Consider the following 17996-nt stretch of genomic DNA (forward strand, 5'->3'; position numbering starts at 1 on the left):
ATTTTTTTAAGTTTCAAATTCTTCTTTTTTTTTCTTAATAATAATTTTTTGTTATGTTATGTTAGTCACCATACAGTACATCCTTAGTTTTTGATGTAAAGTTCCGTGATTCATTGTTTGCGTATAACACCCAGTGCACCATCGCAGTATGTGCCCTCCTTACTACCCATCACCGGCCCATCCCATTCCCCCACCCCCCTCCCCTCTGAAGCCCTCAGTTTGTTTCCCAGAGTCCACAGTCTCTCATGGTTCATTCCCCCTTCTGTTTACCCCTCCTTCATTCTTCCCTCTTCGGTCCGGAAGAAGCTCAAGGCTCCCCCGGAAGCCTTTCGTGACCGGGCCTGGCAGCGCTGCGGACACGGTTAAGCCTTGACCCAGGAGCCCACATTCATAATCATGACTCCTGTGTTAACACACTGAGTGACCCTGAGCAGGGCTCTTCTTCTCCCTAGGCCTCGGTTTCTCCTTCTGCACCATGAGGAGATGGGGTGGGGTAGGATGGAAAGGATAGTATTGAACTGAGTTCGAAAGGCCCCTCCAGGCCCATATTTCTCCATCTCTGCTTTCCCCAAACCAGGGCTGGTGACTGAGGCATTCTGGACCAGACCCCAGTCTCCAGATACCCACCCTAGCATTCCTCCCCACTCCAGGCCCCCAGCCGGGGCAGAGCAGAGCAGTGGAAAGAGCAGGGCCATCTGAAGGAGCGAGCGGTGCAGGGCAATCCAATCATTCCTTCCTCCTTCCCAGTCAGGTAGCCTTGGGCGGCCAACTTCCTGTCTCTGAGCCTCTCTGTCCTCCCCTGTACGGCGGGGATAACCGCTCACTCCAGGTCACAGGTACCATAAGGACTCTGCAAGGGGCTCCGTGGGGGGCGCCTGTCCCAGCCCCTGACCCAGGTGGCCCCCACCCACCCTCTGCCCCTGCCAGCCTCCCGTCTCACTTAGGAGCAGGACGGCCCAGCTTGGGGAGGAAGGGCCAGCTGCAGGAGCGAGATGGGGAGGGCTGTCAGACGAGGGGCCGCACCGAGCATCCTGACCAAGAGCTCAGGGCTGAGGGGAGCAGCTCGCTTCTTAGTCTTGCCCCATGGAGGGCACTGCAGAGCGCTGAGCCCACAGCCGGGGTGGGGGGCAGGGAACAAGGAGAGAAACACACTCAGGTGCTCACCCACAGATACAGGGAATCCTACCCCTGGAAGGCCATTCGTTCTAAAGCAGCCACCAGGGAAAGGAATGCCCTTCACTTCAGCCCTGGCAGCCTTGGCCAGGGACAGGTGGCTCACTGCCTCCCAGGGCCCCCGAACCACGGCCCCACACATGCTCAGCTATGTCTGCCTCCCCGGAGATTGCCTCCGTGGGTCCCAGCTCTGCCCTCCAAGGCCTCGCCAGTGCCTCTGCTCCTTCTGCCTCCTGACAGCTCTGGGGCCTGCGGACCAACCCGGTGCCCCACCCCCACCCTAACCTTCTAGACCTTCCTCACAGGCCAGACAGCAGTTCAGCTGCTGCTTCCACAACACGGATCCGAATCTTCTCACCCGTTCAGACACATCCCTGTGCATGGTGGCACATGCTCACGTCTGCACACACACACACGCACACACGCACAGGCACTCACACTGGGCCCCCTCCCGGGATCCAGTCCATCCCCGAAAGACACATCCACCCTCTCCCCCAAGGAAGCTGCTGCCCTCCTCTCCCACTGCTGCTGGAGCTGGCCTGGAAGAGAGGAGCAGGGAAAGGTGGAGGGACCTGAGAGGACTCCTCTCCCACTGGGAGCCCTTCCTCTTCCCCCACCCCCTTGCCTTCTGCCACTTTCCTATGTCAGGGCCATGCTGATGACACCAGAGAATCCATCAAATGCCACCCCCGTGTCAGGTCATGTCACAACATAATTAAAGCATTAGATCTTCGTGATGAAGCCGTTGCCATCAATTCTGAGAGTGACTGATCCAATCTACAGAAAGGGAAATTTCTCTCCGCCCGCCACAACTGCCACAGCTGCCTTCCCTCTCCGAGGAGGGGGGCAGCCGTGCTTGTGCAAGTTAGGTCTCCGGACTTCAGGCCCAGACACAGGGGAGGAGGGCCTGGCCTCGCGGTGTGTGCCCCTCCTGCCTCCCGGTGGGCTGGGGACTCCTCCAGGCTCAGGCACTGCCCCCAGGAAGGTACTCCCCAGCTCTGCATTTCAGTGCCCCCCTTCTATGAATGGGATATGGCGGGGGGGTGAGAGGGAAGGGAGGAAGGGGACTCAATCTCTGAGGACCCTAGGGGTGGAAGAAGCAGGAGCACTGGACTCGGAAGACTCAGAGGTTCGAATCTTGATTAGCGGTACAGCCGTGGTCCGGTGAGTTCTCTCTTCCCCTGCCCCTCCCCCAGAGGAAGGGGAAAGTGTTTCTGCTTCCCAGGGTTCCAGTGAGGATTAAAGGAGATGGGGAACATAAGGGCCTCCCACCAAAGATGTTCCAACCTCTCAGCACCCCTATCTCTATGCTCTTACGTCCGAGGTATCGGTCAAGGGACTGGATTGAGGCCTGGTCTTCTTTGCTCAGGACCACGAAGCATGGGCACAGAGAATACGGGGCCTGACCTGATAGAGGGCTGACAGAAAAGATGGAGCGGGAACACGGGGGGCCGGTGCTGTTGCTTCTCAGATGACGTCACCATCTGGAAGTTCGAACAGGAGGAACAGGAGCCAGGCTCTTGGGAACAAAGGGTCGGGGTGACACAAGGGAGAGAGAGAGCTGTGTGGAGGGGTCAAGGCCATCACTCTGTGGTTGGCTGTCGGGAGAGGGGTGGATAAGAATGAAGCAAGGGGCCAGGGCCTCGGGGAGGGGCAAGGGCAGAAGCGGAAAGTCCGGTGTGAGGCCCCTGCCGTGAGCCGGGCAAGAGATGAGGGTGGCTCGTACGGAGTCTAAGCAGGAGTTGACGGCTGACTCCCAGGTCTTGGGGCTGAGCAGCTGGAAGAGCTACCATGTGTGGCGTTCCCATGTATCAAGTGTGAGGAGACTATGGGGGAAGGTTGGAGGTGGTGATCAGAAGTTCGTCTAAAGTTTGAGAGGCCTAAGGGACGTCCAGGTGGAAATGTTGAGCAAACAGGTGAATACGCCTATCTGGGGTTCAGGGCAGAGATTTGGGCTAAAGAAACACACTTGAGGCTCGAGAGTGGTCAGCAGATAAATGGTCTCTAAGGCCCTGAGCTTGAGGGGGCCCCTTACGAAGTGAGGTGGGAGGAAGGCAGAGGTGTAAGGATGGAACCTAGCTCCACGACATTAAGAAGTTGGGGGGATGGGGAAACCAACAATGGAGACGGAGCAGGGGAGCTCAGGAAGCGAGGAGAAAGCCAAGCCAGGGCGGTGCGCTAGAAGATGGATGAAGGAAGCGTCTGAGAAGGAGGACGCAATTGTTGGTGTAGAGCAATGCTGGCTCCAGCGAGGAAGACCGCACACTGGCCGATGGCTATGTGGAGGGAATGTTTGTTGGATGAGTAAACGGGGAATTAGCTGAAATTCTATCAACAGAACGGTGATGTCGGATGGGTTCTGGAATAGCACCTGGCCTCTCAAACAGCAAATGAGATGATGCCAGTTCAGCATAGCCAACACAAGTTGGGGTCAAGCGTCCAAAGGCCAGGGCAGGCAGGATTGGTCCTGGGTCCTGGAAGGAGACCCACTGCAGGTAAATTAGGTGATGGCAGCTATGTGGGCCTGAAGGTCAAGTGCAGACCACAGATTCAGAGAGGCAGAATTCAAGTGCCAAAAAAGCCTACTGAGAATGTGTTATGTGCCAGGCACTGTGCAAAGCCAGAGGGGAGAACCCAAAGGCACAAAATGTGTCCTTTCCTGAAGAGACTTCTCATCTGATAGGAGAGACACACAAGTGGCTGGACGGCCAGGTGCATGGCAGACACAAGTAAGTGCCAGCCTTTTGTGGCTCCTTTAAGTGCCCAAACCAGCTCCTGGAACCCAGATTCTATCAGGGCCCAGAAAAAGAAGATCACCTTACTTTTGAAGGGCTCCTCTGGGCCATTTGGGTTTTGAGTTTCTGGTTTCTGACCTCACTTCTTCATTCTCTTGTTTTGGGTATCACCTTATAGATATGACCCTTGGGGTCTGTTTAAACTCTGACTCTTCAAGGCAGCCACCCATACAGGCTCCTAAAGGTGGACCGCAGACTCCCATAGAGCTCCTAGCCAGAGTCCCGGACACCTCTGGCTGGTTCTGAACCTGCTCCCAGGCCAGTCCTGGTCTGTACGAGGTCTCTCTGGGCACATAACAAACCCCTCTACTTTAAGCAACTGTAACCAACAGACCCCAGTGTAGCCAGCTCCTTCAGTCTCAGTCCCCAGGCCCCAAATCACACCACAGTTGAATCTGAGAGTTGTTTTCCCAACTATGCCCTTGGCTCTACTCTGTGAGGAGCTGGTTCCCTTCCTGGATGCTAGGCCTGTCCACTCAGCTCTGGGGCTGTCCTGCCCCCACCGCTTTGAGCAGCCGGCGCACTCGGCCTAGCCCCGCCCCTTGAGCGGAAGACAGATGGTGCGCGGTCTAGCAGGGGAAAACAGTGACTGTGGGAGGAAGAATGGGGGAAGGATTGATTCTAGCCCAGGGCTTCTGAGGCTGCATGGTGCAGGCAGGTTGGGTGCGGGGGTTTTGAAGAAATGTGAGTATCACTGGGGACAAGGGGAAGGTATCCCAGATGGAGGTAAAGTTAGCATGGGTAAAAACACAAGGTCTGAGGGAATGGTCCGCTTGGGGGAAACGATAGCGTGAGATGCCCCCCAGGGTGGAGATGGGGCCCAGGGAGAGGAGACTGGAAGAGCCGTGGGTTACAGCCACCAGCTGCAGCCCAGTGGAAGCCTTCAGATGCTTCCAAAGCCAGCCCTGGGACGGATCAGCTGCCTGGTAGAGATCCTTCTAGCTGCCCAGGTCTGGTGACCTAGCACCTTCCATCCAGGAAACACCCAGGTCAGTCTCCAAAGGCCGTGCCAGGTCTCTTGGAATCAGACGGAAGTCGAGTCTCTGGATAACTGCTGGCCTACTACCCCAGCATCTGCCCCTGAGCCTAGAGTTAGGGTCTCAGAGGTTTAGGGAAAGAAATGGAAAGCATCAGCTTAAAGACGATCTTGGAAGAGAAATCATGTAGCGGGAGAAGTGGAAGGTCAGGGCTCCTGGCCTCTCCTGTCTGAAGAGTGGCGTGAGGAATGGAGTCATTAACGGGGCAGGGGGTGGGGGAAGACGACCCAAAGAACTGTGGGGCACAGAATCGGGATTGGGATGGACCTTGCAGGCATCTAGTTCACCCCTGTGCAAGGCAGCAGTCCCTCCTCATCACCCTTGCCAAGTAGCTGTCTGGCCTCCATGTGCACACCTCCACTGACGGAGCGCTCACTCCTTCCTAAAGTAACCATTCATCCTTGCACAGCTCTGAGTTTTTTCCTAAGTCTAAATCTGCAGTTCCACTCAAGGTCAAGTTCTATACTCCGAGACTCCCCAGAAACAGTTCCATTTCCCCCTTCGTGAGACACCATGGCAGCGACTGGAAAATGGAGAGCCCGATACCTGCCCTCTCTGAGAGGCCTCTGAACCAGCTCAGGGGCCATCCCTCGGGCTTGCGGTAGCGTCCTGCCTCTTGGGTCAGTCCCTGGAGGGGTGCGCCGCGCGGCCCGTGGCTGTGCCCAGCTGCTCTCGAGAGCGTCCCGCATGCACCCTGCGGCTGGGGGCTTGCCGGGCTGCAGACTAGCGTCTGTGCGTGGAAAAGCATCGCTTCCTACATGGCTGCGCGCGGTCATGGGTAAGCACGTGACCATGCGTGCACGGCTCTGACTGTGGCTGTGTGTGGGCAGGAGTGCTCCTGACCGTCTGCCAACGAAGGGCTGTGCGTCCGTGACTAACCGGGATCGCAAGTGGGAATCTGCACGTGCAGGGCTGGCTAGGGCCGTACGTGGATGCGACCTGCCAGGAACGCGTGGGTCCTGCGATATTGGTTAGGTTGTCTCTGAGTGTCTGGTTGTGACTGCAGAACGTGTGTGTGACGGGTCGCCATCTCATGCCTATATGAGCCTGTATGTGCGACAGATCGTAATTTAATGTGTGTGTAAGAGACGGGCCGAGGCCGTGAGTGTGCGAGAGGTGGTTCCACGTGTGCCTGTGTACCTGGGCGCAAGGACGTGGTCGTGTTTGCACGCTTGGATGCATCAGTGTGGCTGTGGCTCTGCGTGTGATGCGATGTGTGTTTGTGACTCTGTTCTGTGTGTGTGTGTGTGTGTGTGAACGGCTGTGGCTAAGTAGAAATGAAGGTGCCTGTGTGTGAAGGTGGAGGTGGAAAGGGTGAGGACAATGCAGGATAAAAAGGGGACTTGCACGAAAAGGTCTCCCCAACCCCATTTTAATCAGAAACGGAGCAGCTGTTAGTCTGAATAGACACTGCACAACGGCAGACGTCTTAATCTCTTCTGCATTGTGATTCACTGGGCGAAGCCCTATTACTCAGCTTTTGATAGGAGCTTACTTGTCTCAAGTGTTTTCATTATTGCCCTAATACTATCTATTAACATACTGGAGGGAGCTCGCTGCTGTCTGGAGCTGGCATCACTGGGCTTTTAAAGATTATGGGCCTTGCAAATACATAACATTTTACTGCCTTGCAGACGTAATTCACTGGGAAAAAAAAAAAAGGCTCACGTAAATAGATAGGTAAATAGATAACTGAGTAGGGGAGAGAGGGCGCTGGAGGGAGAAGGAGAATCTATGATCCAAACACGGCTGTCATCTCCAGCTCAAATAATTGTCTTTTGGGAGGAAGGGCCAGACAGACATCTGTCTCACTGGGGGCAACCATAGCCTCAAATCCTTCATCTCTGGGTATCCTGCAGTGGGGGTACCGCCTGGGTCCACGGCAGACAGCAAGACCCTGGCTTCAGGGAGGGATGCTCCGAGGTGCAGATTGGGGCAAGATGCAGGGAAGCGTGTGGTGGAAAGATGGCAGGATGAGGTGTCCTCGGGAGGCACCGAGTCGAACCGCAGTGGTGCTGCTGATTTGCAGGGTGGCCTTTGTTCCCATCTCCGTGCCTTGTTTCTGAAACTGCTAAACGAGAAGTCTGAAGTAGATCATTCAAACAGCCAGTTTCAAAGGTCTCCATCCTAGACTCAGCTGGGGCTTGAACAAAAATGGTCAGCATGAACTCATCAACCTGGATTCCCAAGGAAGAAGAGCGCCAGCACCATTTCAGAAACGGCAAACAGCAAAACTCTCGTCGGGTCCAACCACCACGTCTCTTCCACATTCCTGCCGTGTGAGTGCGCACCTCCAGGGAGAGGAATCCCATGACTCACTTTTTCTTTTTACTAAATGAATAGACTTTAAACTCTTTGGTTTTTCTGTGTGGTTCAAAATGATGTTTGAAGCACATACGAACCCTTCCCTTCATCAAATTTCACTGAAATAATAGAAAGACACATAAAAAGAACACACTCATATCTGCCCAAGAAAAATGAGAAATTATGGCTCCAGTAGAAGAGAAAAATTTGAAGACTTTCTAGAAGACAAAAAGCAGATAGAATCCAATTTATGGAGAAAACCAGAGTGGTTAAATCAGCACAGAAGAAATTGGCTAAAGAGACGTAGGCTGTTCTCTCCAACAGAACCTTGGGGAGACTCCCAGTATAGGGAATGGGGGGCAGGCCGTGGTGCAAACATCGGGTAAAGAACTGTTGAATAAACAAACAGCCAGCAGCTCCTTTCTCTCCCAACATGTACAGAATGATTGGTTGTGGCTTTTGCTCCTGATACGGAAGCCTGGTGGACTGCCTTCCAGACAAAATGAAAGATCGACCTTCAGAGGTATGATAAAAGGACACACTGGTGTCAATGAACCAGCCCTCTTGGTATTCACATCCTTGTGGAGTCCCCTGTACATGGGCTTTGGACTTGGCAACGCAACCTGCTTTGGCCAATGGGACATTAGCAAGCCTGCTGCAATTCTTGGGGCTTCTTTGCTTAGAACACTCCCCCTTGGAATGGGACCACCATTCTGTAAGAAAGTCCACCCTATTCTGGAGAAAGAGGCTCTGGGAGATAAAAATCCTTGTGGAGAAAAGCCCACCTGGTGGAGAGAGTAGGCATTTTAGCAGACATCCAGCACCAAGGACCCAGACATGAAAGTGAAGACTTCTTGGGCCTTCCAACACAGCCCAGCTACCAGCTGAACACAGCATGAGTGAGTCTAGCCAATGCCATGTGGAATAAAAGAATGAGTTCAGGAAACCCATATAATCACAAGAAATCACAAATTGTTGTTTAAGATGTTAAGTCGTGGGGTGTTTTGTTAGGAAGCACTAGGTAACTGATACAGGAGAAATGACTATGTAGGTATTGAGGCCAGTGAAGCAGAACAGAGCTAAATGTTTGCAATGGGCATGGCAAGGGGAAGAGAAAGAAAAGATAACGCGGCAGTCCTGCTCAGCAAAGAAATATATTACAGTACTTCACACACAGAATGAAGTCTTCCTCACTTCAGCAATCATGACAGTCCCCAGCCTGACTGTGTGTGATCCTTTCACTCTTTCTGACAGCACTCCTACTCACAGTGAGCAGCCCCTCCTGCTCTCTCATTGACACGGAGCTGTAGACAGCCTGCGTTCCAGGAGAAGGTCCATCCTGAAAGCACGTCTACACAGCCATGAAAGCAGTCTCCTGAATATATTAGTCAACCAAATTTTAAATTTATAAATCGAAGTGATCATCAGGCACCACCTTTGAGGCAAACTGAGAGTATGAGAAAGAATGAGACGAAAAACCAAAATAATTCATCCTATAGGAACTAGAGATAATGTAGGAACAGAGAGGAACTTGAAAAGAATTCTAGATGGCATCCTCAGAGAGATCCAAAAGAAATCTGCTTTTATAAAATAAGAGTAGGGGTACCTGAGTGGCTCAGTAGGTTGAGTGTCTGCCTTTGGCTCAGGTCATGATATCAGAGTCCTGGGATCAAGCCCTGCATGGGGCTCCCTGCTTAGCACAGAGTCTGCTTCTCCCTCTCCCTGTCCCTCTTCCCCTCACCGCCCTCCACTCATGCTCTGTTTTTTGTTTTCTTTCTCTCTCAAATAAAAAAAATCTTAAAAAATATATATATTTTGCGTATATATATGTATATATACGTATATATATGTAAAATAAGAGTAGATTTCTATGGAAAAGAAACAAACAAGACATTATCCTTGAAAATTAAAAACATGAAGATAAAATCAAAGAAATCCCTTAGAAAATGGAGTGAAAACATGAAGAGATACAAAATATGACAAAATACATGACCTAATACTTATAAAAATTTTAGACTGAGATAACAGAGACTAGAGGTGGTGAAATAATTAAAGATACAATTTAAAAGTATTTTCTAGAGCAACAGAAAGAGCTGAGTCTTCAAACTATAAAAAGATCCACCAAATAGTAAGTGGAAAACACCAAAAAGATACACATCCTGGTGGCATTTCTAAATTAAAAAAAATGAAAACAAAATTCTCAGTATTTCTGGGTTATTCTGAACCTAAAATTCCATGCCAGCCAGACTATCAAGCATGAAAACAAATCCAAGATATTTTCTGATAATAAAGAACAAAGAAAATTTACTATTCATTTACTCCTTCTGAAGAAATAATTATGTATTACAGAAAGACAAAAAAAGGAATTCAAAAAGGAGAATGTCATGGACTTTTAAATATTTTAAAGAAAAGAAACAAGTAAATGTCTGAGGTCTAAATAATAAATGAAAATGAATCTATAAGACTTCAATTTTAAAGAAATGATTTATTCTAAAAGTATAGAAATAAAGTAAAATAATAATAATTGGAACGAAAGTTTCAACAAAATATGAAAGATAGGAAGAGGTCTAAGATACCTAAAAGAAAAAGTGCTTAGGTAAGTTCATTAAAAATTTAGAGCACTAGAAAAAAAGAAATAGTACATATAACTTGCCAAAAGATAGAGAGAAATAGAAATAAAGAAAACTCGATCAATCAAACAGAAAGTGGGAAGACATCCAAACATACCAAAATCACAAAAATTGTGAATGGGTTAAACTCTCTTATTATAAACGACAGAGATTTTCAGAATGGGTGAAATAAATCTCAACAACACACACACGTAGATGTGCACACACATATCCACACATAATGCAATTATTTTAAAGAGTTGCATTTAAAACAATATAATAAAAAAAGATTAAAAATAGGATGGAAAATGAATATATGCTAACGAAACAAAATGAAAGCATAAAAATATTAGTATTGGGTTTAATAGGATTCAAAATAAAAGCACCTATAAACGGTACAACCTACCAAGAAGATATGGCAATCAAATACATTTTGTACTAAACAACTGAGTATCAAAATATAGAAAGAAAGAGTTAAAACTACGAAGAGAAATTGTCAGACTTGTAATGATATTTGACTTTTACATGCCTCTTCAAAAGCTGATAGATCTGGTAAACAAGAAGAAGTAAAGCTATAGGACAATATGAATAATATAATTTAAAAGTTTGATTTGAGATTTATATAAGAAAATTTACAGAACTGAGAATACACATTTACATGTTCTTTTTTAATATCTGGGGTACAAACAAAAACTGACCATCCATTAAAATTAGCCAGAAGAAAAATCTTCATTCCAAGAAGTGGAAAGCATATAGGCTACATTTTCTGACTACAATGTCAAAAAAAAAAACTAGAATCAAAGACAAAAGAGTAGCAAAACAATGTAACAAAAACTCAGCAACTTGGAAACTTTAAAACACTATTCTATATAACTCTCAGGTTAAAGACAAACTCAAAATTGAAATGATTATAAATTAACGACACTGAGTACACCATATAATGAAATCAATCATTAAGGCCAATGCAGTATTTATGGAAAAATGTAAACCCTTGAACACATTTATCAGAAAACAGGAAAGAGAGTTGAGTGCAAGCAATTGGGAAAAAGAAAATTAGGTGGGGGGGAACCTCTATAAAAAATAAGGAATTAATAGAGATAAAAGCAGAAATTAATGAAATGAGAAACAAATGTAGACTTGTTAAATAAAACCAAATGCTGCTTCTTTAATTTATTTATTCCCTTAATGGCTCAAGAAGAGGTTAAAAAATGCTAATTAATATACATACAAGAAATTAGATCATCAAAGATATACTTCTAAAAACAACATCAGGCCCAGAATGGATTTACCACAGAGTTATAGCAAACCTTCAAGAACAAAGAACTTGTGCTATTTACGTACTTATAAAGCAGAAAACAAAGATGGAAGACTTCCCGATCCATTCTGTTGGGCTGCACTCGAGTAGGCATCTGCTGGGCTTGCTCCTCAGTGTTCATTCATCCTTCTAGTAACCACACCCTGAGGATTTTCAGAGGGAGCCCTCCCCAACCTCCTCTGTGTCTGTGTACTTCCAGGGAGGGTGACACCATCCCTGGTTCAGCTTTGCTGTCTCCCAGCCACTGCACATGGTTGGAGGATGGGCATGGGAGCCTGTCAAGAACACTGAAACGCAAGAGGTCTTTCAGTGACTTCCGGGTTCTAGATCCTGGGGCAGCCGTTTGCCTGCCATGTGGTGCCTGAGACGGAAGCAGACACAAGGGAAAAGCAGAACCAGGAGATGGAGAGAAAATGAGCATTGATTACAGTCTTTGAGCCCCAGACGCAGCCATGCCTCTGGGTATGCCCTCCCCTGGTACCCTTCAGCTCTCCGAACCACTGTTTAAATCAGCAAAGCTCAAGGGGCACCTGGGTGGCTCAGTTGTTAAGCGTCTGCCTTCCGCTCAGGGCGTGATCCCGACGTTCTGGGATCAAGCCCCATATCAGGCTCCTCCACAGTGAGCCTGCTTCTTCCTCTCCCACTCCCCCTGCTTGTGTTCCCTCTCTCGCTGGCTGTCTCTATCTATCTCTGTCAAATAAATAAATAAAATCTTTAAAATCAATCAATCAATCAGCAAAGCTCGAATTTGCTGTCATTTTCAACTGAAGCCACTAACCCCAGCCTACCAAAGCTGAATGAAGACAGCACATCCAAGAAAGTGGCCCAATCACAATCACATAGATGCATAACTCATAAATAAAATGGTAGCAGACTTAATCTAGCTGTATAAGACCAACCAATCATGAGCAAATAGGTTTTATCCCAAGAATCAAGCCTAGATTCTAACATTACAAACTAATCTTTATTTTTAAATTCACTATCGTGATATATGAAAGAAAGAAAACCAAATGACCATCTCTAATAAGATGGTAAGAATTTGAAATACACGTCCATACCTCCATAAAGGGTCCTGCAGTGGTCAGTTTTATGTGTCTACTTGGTGAGGCTACAGTCCCCAGCGAAGCAAACACTCATCCAGGTGTTGCTATGACTGTATTTTGCAGTATGATTAAAGTCCATAATCAGGTGACTTTAGTTAAGGGAGATTATCCTAGATAATCTGGGTGTGCCCTGATTCACTGAGAAGAAAGGCTTTAAGAGCAGGACTGAGACTTCGCAGAAGAAGGACTTCCACCTGTGGGCCACAGCTTCGGCTCCTGTCTGAGAGTTCCAGCCTGCTCTGCCTGACAGCCTGCCCTATGGATCGCGGACCTGCCTACCCCGAGATCTGTTCGTACCTATTTCCTAGCAGTTCTGTTTCTCTGGTAGAGCCTTGACTGATACAGGTTTCTAACTGGCAAACATCACACATACCTGTGGATCACGGGAAGCATTTGCTCTCAGGCAGGGACAAGACAAGATGCCCACTATGCCAACATTTTAAAAGGATGTTAGGGGAAGGTCTTACCAGGAAGGTGCAGAAGACACAAGAATGCTCCTTCCCCCTAAAGATACCCACACCCTAATCCCAGAACCTGTGAATGTGTTAGGTTACAGGGCAAAAGGGACTTAGCTGGTACAATGAAGCTCAGGGTCTTGAGGGAGGAGATGCTTCTGGGTTATCCATGTGGCAGTGACATAATCAGAAGGGTCCTTATTGGGGGAAAGAAAAAGAAGTAGGAGATTCAGAGTCAGAGAAGGAGAGGTGAGTGATGCAGCCATGAGCCAGAAAACCTGGGTGGCCTCTGGAAACTGGAAAAGGCAAGAAAACAGATTCTCCCCCTAGAACCTCCAGAAGGGACACCGCCCTGCCAACCCATTTTGGAATTCTGATCTGCAGAATAGGAGGATAATATATCTGTTGTTGGTTTAAGCCACTAAATTTGTGGTCATTTGTCACAGTCACAATAGGAAACACGAACAGAAGGTAATATTCGAACAATAACCTGAGCTTGGAAGAGGGGGTAAAACAAGCGTGTGTACCTGGGAGAATCGAGCTTTAGCTAGAGGGGAAAGCCAGAGCAAAGGTCCTGCAGTAGGAAGGCTAGAATAAGAGCAAAAAGCAGCAGGACCCAGAGGGAGAGGACCAGCTGATGGTGTCAGGGAGGAGTGGTGGGGGGGAGTACAGCCAGTGATTGTAAGGATTTGGTGTTTTAAGCCAAATGAGACATAGAGCCTTCTGAGTGCATAGACCAGAGGGGTCCACAGTTCAACTTATACTTTATAAGGACCATTCCGTCTGTGGTGGGTGACCACCCGCTTTATCATAAAGAACTCTGCACTTGCCTGGGCCCCTTCCAGAACTCCAGCAATGCATTCATGTGACCATACCCTTTATAAAACTTGCAAAAGTAACATGTAACCACAATTCGTTAGGACCACCTGGTCCCTTTCTTGATTTTTCTACCACATCAGCTCTCGGTGCTAGAATGGCCAGAGGCATTTTTGGGGTCCAGCTAAGGAAAATTGAGCCGGGATACCTTTAGTGTGAGTTCAGTGGGATATATTTGTGTGGTTCACGGTTCTTTCTATGTTTTCAGAAGTTATTACCAGCTGTCCCGGAGCAAGAATGGCTTTTAGGAATCCGCCCACCACCCACTGCACGCTTGCCCAGGACTGTGATGAGAGAGCTTTAATGGAGTGCTGTCAGCTCACAGAATTTTTAAAAATTAGTCACTTCACAAGAAAATTTGAAAGGCCCAGAAATCTTACAGTTCACATATAAAAGAAACTTGACAGAGCTTCCCCAAACTTGACAGTTCTAAAAATTTACCATAACAAGTTGTATAAATGGAGGAAGCTTTTTTAAACTATTAATTAAAAAAATTAATCAAGTGCAGTAAAGAAGACTTTTGTATTCTTTCTGTGAAATGATTTTGTCATATGAAGAGGTATGACAAAGAATATGAAGCCAAAAAATATAGAAGAGAAAGTAATGTAGAGGGTTGCCAGGCGATTAATTGATAAAAAAGATTGTGTTGTTTTTCTGATTGGTGTCCTATGTTTGTGGTATGTATTGGCCTGTTAAAAATTTGTAACGTGTTGTGATTTATTTTTTTCATCTAAATATTTGATTTCATTCTTAATCTAGTATTTCTCATCTTTTAGCTTTTTCCTAGGGACCCTTTATTTGCACAGGCTTTGGGCCCCACAAGACCTGGATCTGTCCTGGGGGTGAATGGACAATGGAGGCGGGAGTGAGCTAGTCCTTGGCATCTTTGCCTCAGACCCATTTCTCACTGTCCCCTGCTCTGCTCTCTCCCAAGGGGGAGTGACCCTGCAAGCTGTTTCCCAGGACCCTGTTGTCAGCTGCCTTCTGGCAGGACCCAACCAATGAGAAGGCCCAGTGGGAGATGAGAGGCCTGGACGAGGGAGAAGCCAGCCCTTCGTCCTTCCTTTGGAAGCAGCACTAACCTCTGCTCTGTGCTCCTAGCTCCTGCCAAACAGGCCTCCTTCGCTTGCAGTTTCTTTCAAAGTCACTCTCCTCCCTGGGTGTGGGTAACACCACCTCTTCCCACCGCCCCTGGAGTCTCCAGGTGGCCGCAGCGGCTTGCTGTTGGTAATCTCAGGGCTGCCTCCCGGGCCTATTTGCCTTCTCAGCTCTCTATCACCTGTGTAACCAGTTTCTAGTATTACCTTCCCTCATGGAACGGTTTCTGTTGTCCTGGCAGATCCTGCCTGAAAGGAGGAGCTAAGGATAGAAACAGGAAGGCCTGTTCGGGGGCGAATGGAATCACCCAGTCGAGGAATGAAGGTGGCTGGCCCCAGCGTCATAGCTCTGGAGGTAATGACAAGTAATGGAGACAAGTGATTTGCTTATAGATAAGTTGGGGGAAGTGGGAGGAGAGAAGCCAAGGATTACTGCAAGGGATGGGGCTGAGCAAGTGTGGAATTGCTGAATAATAGGGTAAGCCTGTATTCAGCTTTAGCAGACATTATCAGGTAGTTTTCCAAAGTGGTTGTACCAATCCACACTCCCACCAGCAAGGCAATCAGTTGTTCTGTATCAATACCTGGTACTGTCATAGGTCTTTTTAATTTGAGCCATTCTGATGCACGTGTCATGGTGCCCCACCCAGCTTTTGATTTCCATTCTCTTTATGACTGATAAGATTGAGCACCTTTTCATATATTCAGTGCCCATTTGGATATTTTCTTTTATGAAGTGGCTGTTCAAGTGTTTTGAGGAGGGATGAGAAGGTGTTAAATGAGACAGTAGGAAAGCAAATGACTTAGGATACTTGCCTTCACCTGCAACACCAAGAGTTCACTTGAGCTTAGTGGCCATGAAGTTAAAACGAGATTGGTCAGCATGTCACATTTTTCTCCAGACCCAGGAGCATATGGAGAATGGGGCCTAGTCAGCTGCCCTGGTGAGTGAGGGACAAGGACGTTGAAGGAGTTACGGAGATGAACCATGGGCTCTGGACTGGGCAGGGGGCAGAGTAAGGACAATGAGAATATAGAAGGATCAACAGATTGTAGGTCCTGGTGGGCTGAAGATTTGTTGGAGCAGAAGGAATGAGCTGGAAAGGTTGGAAGTGGTGCTCAGAGAGGCGAACTGCTTAAACGGGTTATGGGGATGTCAGATTATTTGTCATGATTAGGTCTGTGGCACAAGCACGGCCATGAGTGGATGAGAAACTGGATCTTGATAGAAATCAAGGAACTGAGAGACCAAGGTATATGGAAAATGACCTATTTGAATGTTGGCATCACCAAGAATTATGATGGGATCATCATCGAAGAGAAGCTATTCTAATTCACCAGTATTAGCAAAAACAAAACAAAACAAAACAAAACACCATACAGAGCAAAGGGCCCAATTAAAATTGAAGAACAGACCTGTTTGTATATGGGGATTTATTATTTAGGTCAGATGATAATTTCAAATTAGTGCCGAAAGGATAGGTCATGCCACAAATAGTGTTGGGACAACTGTCTATCCACTGGGAAATAATATCATTTTACCCCTGCCTCACACCATCTATAAGAGTAACTTTTAAATGAATTAAAAGACCTAAATGTTCTAAACTACATAATTTTTAGAAGAAAATAAAGGAAAATATTCTTATAATATTGGAATAGAGGTTCTCCTAAGAAAGATCTGAGATCCCGAGCAATGGTAATAGTTAGTATTTATTGTGCGGTGCCCTGTGGTGGCTACCATTCTAAGACCTTCTAACGTGTGTTGATCCATTTAATCCTCACACCCACCCTGTGCATTAGGTACTCTCAGCCTCATTTTACATATTAAAACTGAGGCACAGAAAGGTTAGGTAACTTGCCTAGGTCACACAGCTAAGATAACTCCAGAAAGAATACAAATAATTGACACATAAAACTTCCATATGATAAAAAAAAAGTAAATAAAATTTAAAGAAAAAGGACAACTGGGAGCAAATATATTACTATCTGTTAACTTCCTCTTTTAAACAGCTTTATTGAGGTATGATTGACATACAATAAACTGCACGTATTTAGTGTACAATTTGATGAGTTTTGACATAAGTATACACCTGTGAAACCATCACCACAATCAAGAATGAACATATCCATCACCCCCCAAAATTATTTATAACTTTCAAACTGATTATTTCCATATCATACATACACAAGGAGTTCCTACAATCAATTAAGACAAAAACATACAACCCCCCAAAAATGGGCAAAGGATGAAACCAGGAATTCACAGTGCAAGACATAATACAAATAGCTAATAATCACATGAAAATATGCACAGCCTCAGTAATAATGCAGGAAATGCAAATTTAAATGATGAGATAGCATTTTAGCCTGAGTGGTGAAAATTGGCAAGGTTGATGCTATCCAGAATTGGTGAGGGTGTGGACACATGGGCTCTCTCAGAGTGTGGTGACAGTATGAATTTGCATACATCTTTTTGGAATAGGGTAGATATTCTCTACATCTAAAATACATATAACTTCTTTCCCAACAGCTCAAATTTCTAGAAATCCATCCCTCAGCAATACTCACACATATGTGCCTATGTATAATGCAGCATTTTTAAATAAGGAAACATTGAAGCATGAGGGGAGGTGGAATCCCTAAATGGCCATTAATGATTAAATAATGTTTAAAAAAGTATAATTACGCTCTGGAATATTACATAGCTATTAAAAAGAATGAGTGAGATTTCTGTGTACCAACAGGGAAAGGCAGAACCTTATTTTTACTTTTAAAATCTGTGTGTAAAACTTTTACCTTGTACTCTATGTACTTCCAAATCATTTCAATTCTTAACAAGTAGTTTAAAAATACATAAAAATGAAAAAGTGACGCATGCTTATAAAAAACAACAACAACCAAATTTGTGCAGTATGGAACTATAGAGGAGGATGTGGACACCCTCGCCACGTTTATGAATTCATGAAATGAACCAAGTACTAATTATGCAGAGATGAACAAAACGTTGCCCCTGTCCCCGTGGAGCTTACTTTCTACAGAGGAAGGAAGAACAAGTTAGAGGGGATACCGAATTTAGATGGGAGAGGGGGAAAAGGTCCCTTTGGGAAGTGAGAGTTAGCTGGAAGCCTGAGAGATGAGTAAGAGCCCTCCAGGCGATGAGTAGGCAGAAGAGTGACCGCGAAAAGGCGCCGAGGGCGGGGGGGGGGGGGGGGGGGGGGGGGGGGGGGGGGGG

Source organism: Ursus maritimus, unplaced genomic scaffold (assembly GCF_017311325.1).
Source record: "Ursus maritimus isolate PB19 unplaced genomic scaffold, ASM1731132v1 scaffold_12, whole genome shotgun sequence".
NCBI lineage: Eukaryota > Metazoa > Chordata > Mammalia > Carnivora > Ursidae > Ursus > Ursus maritimus.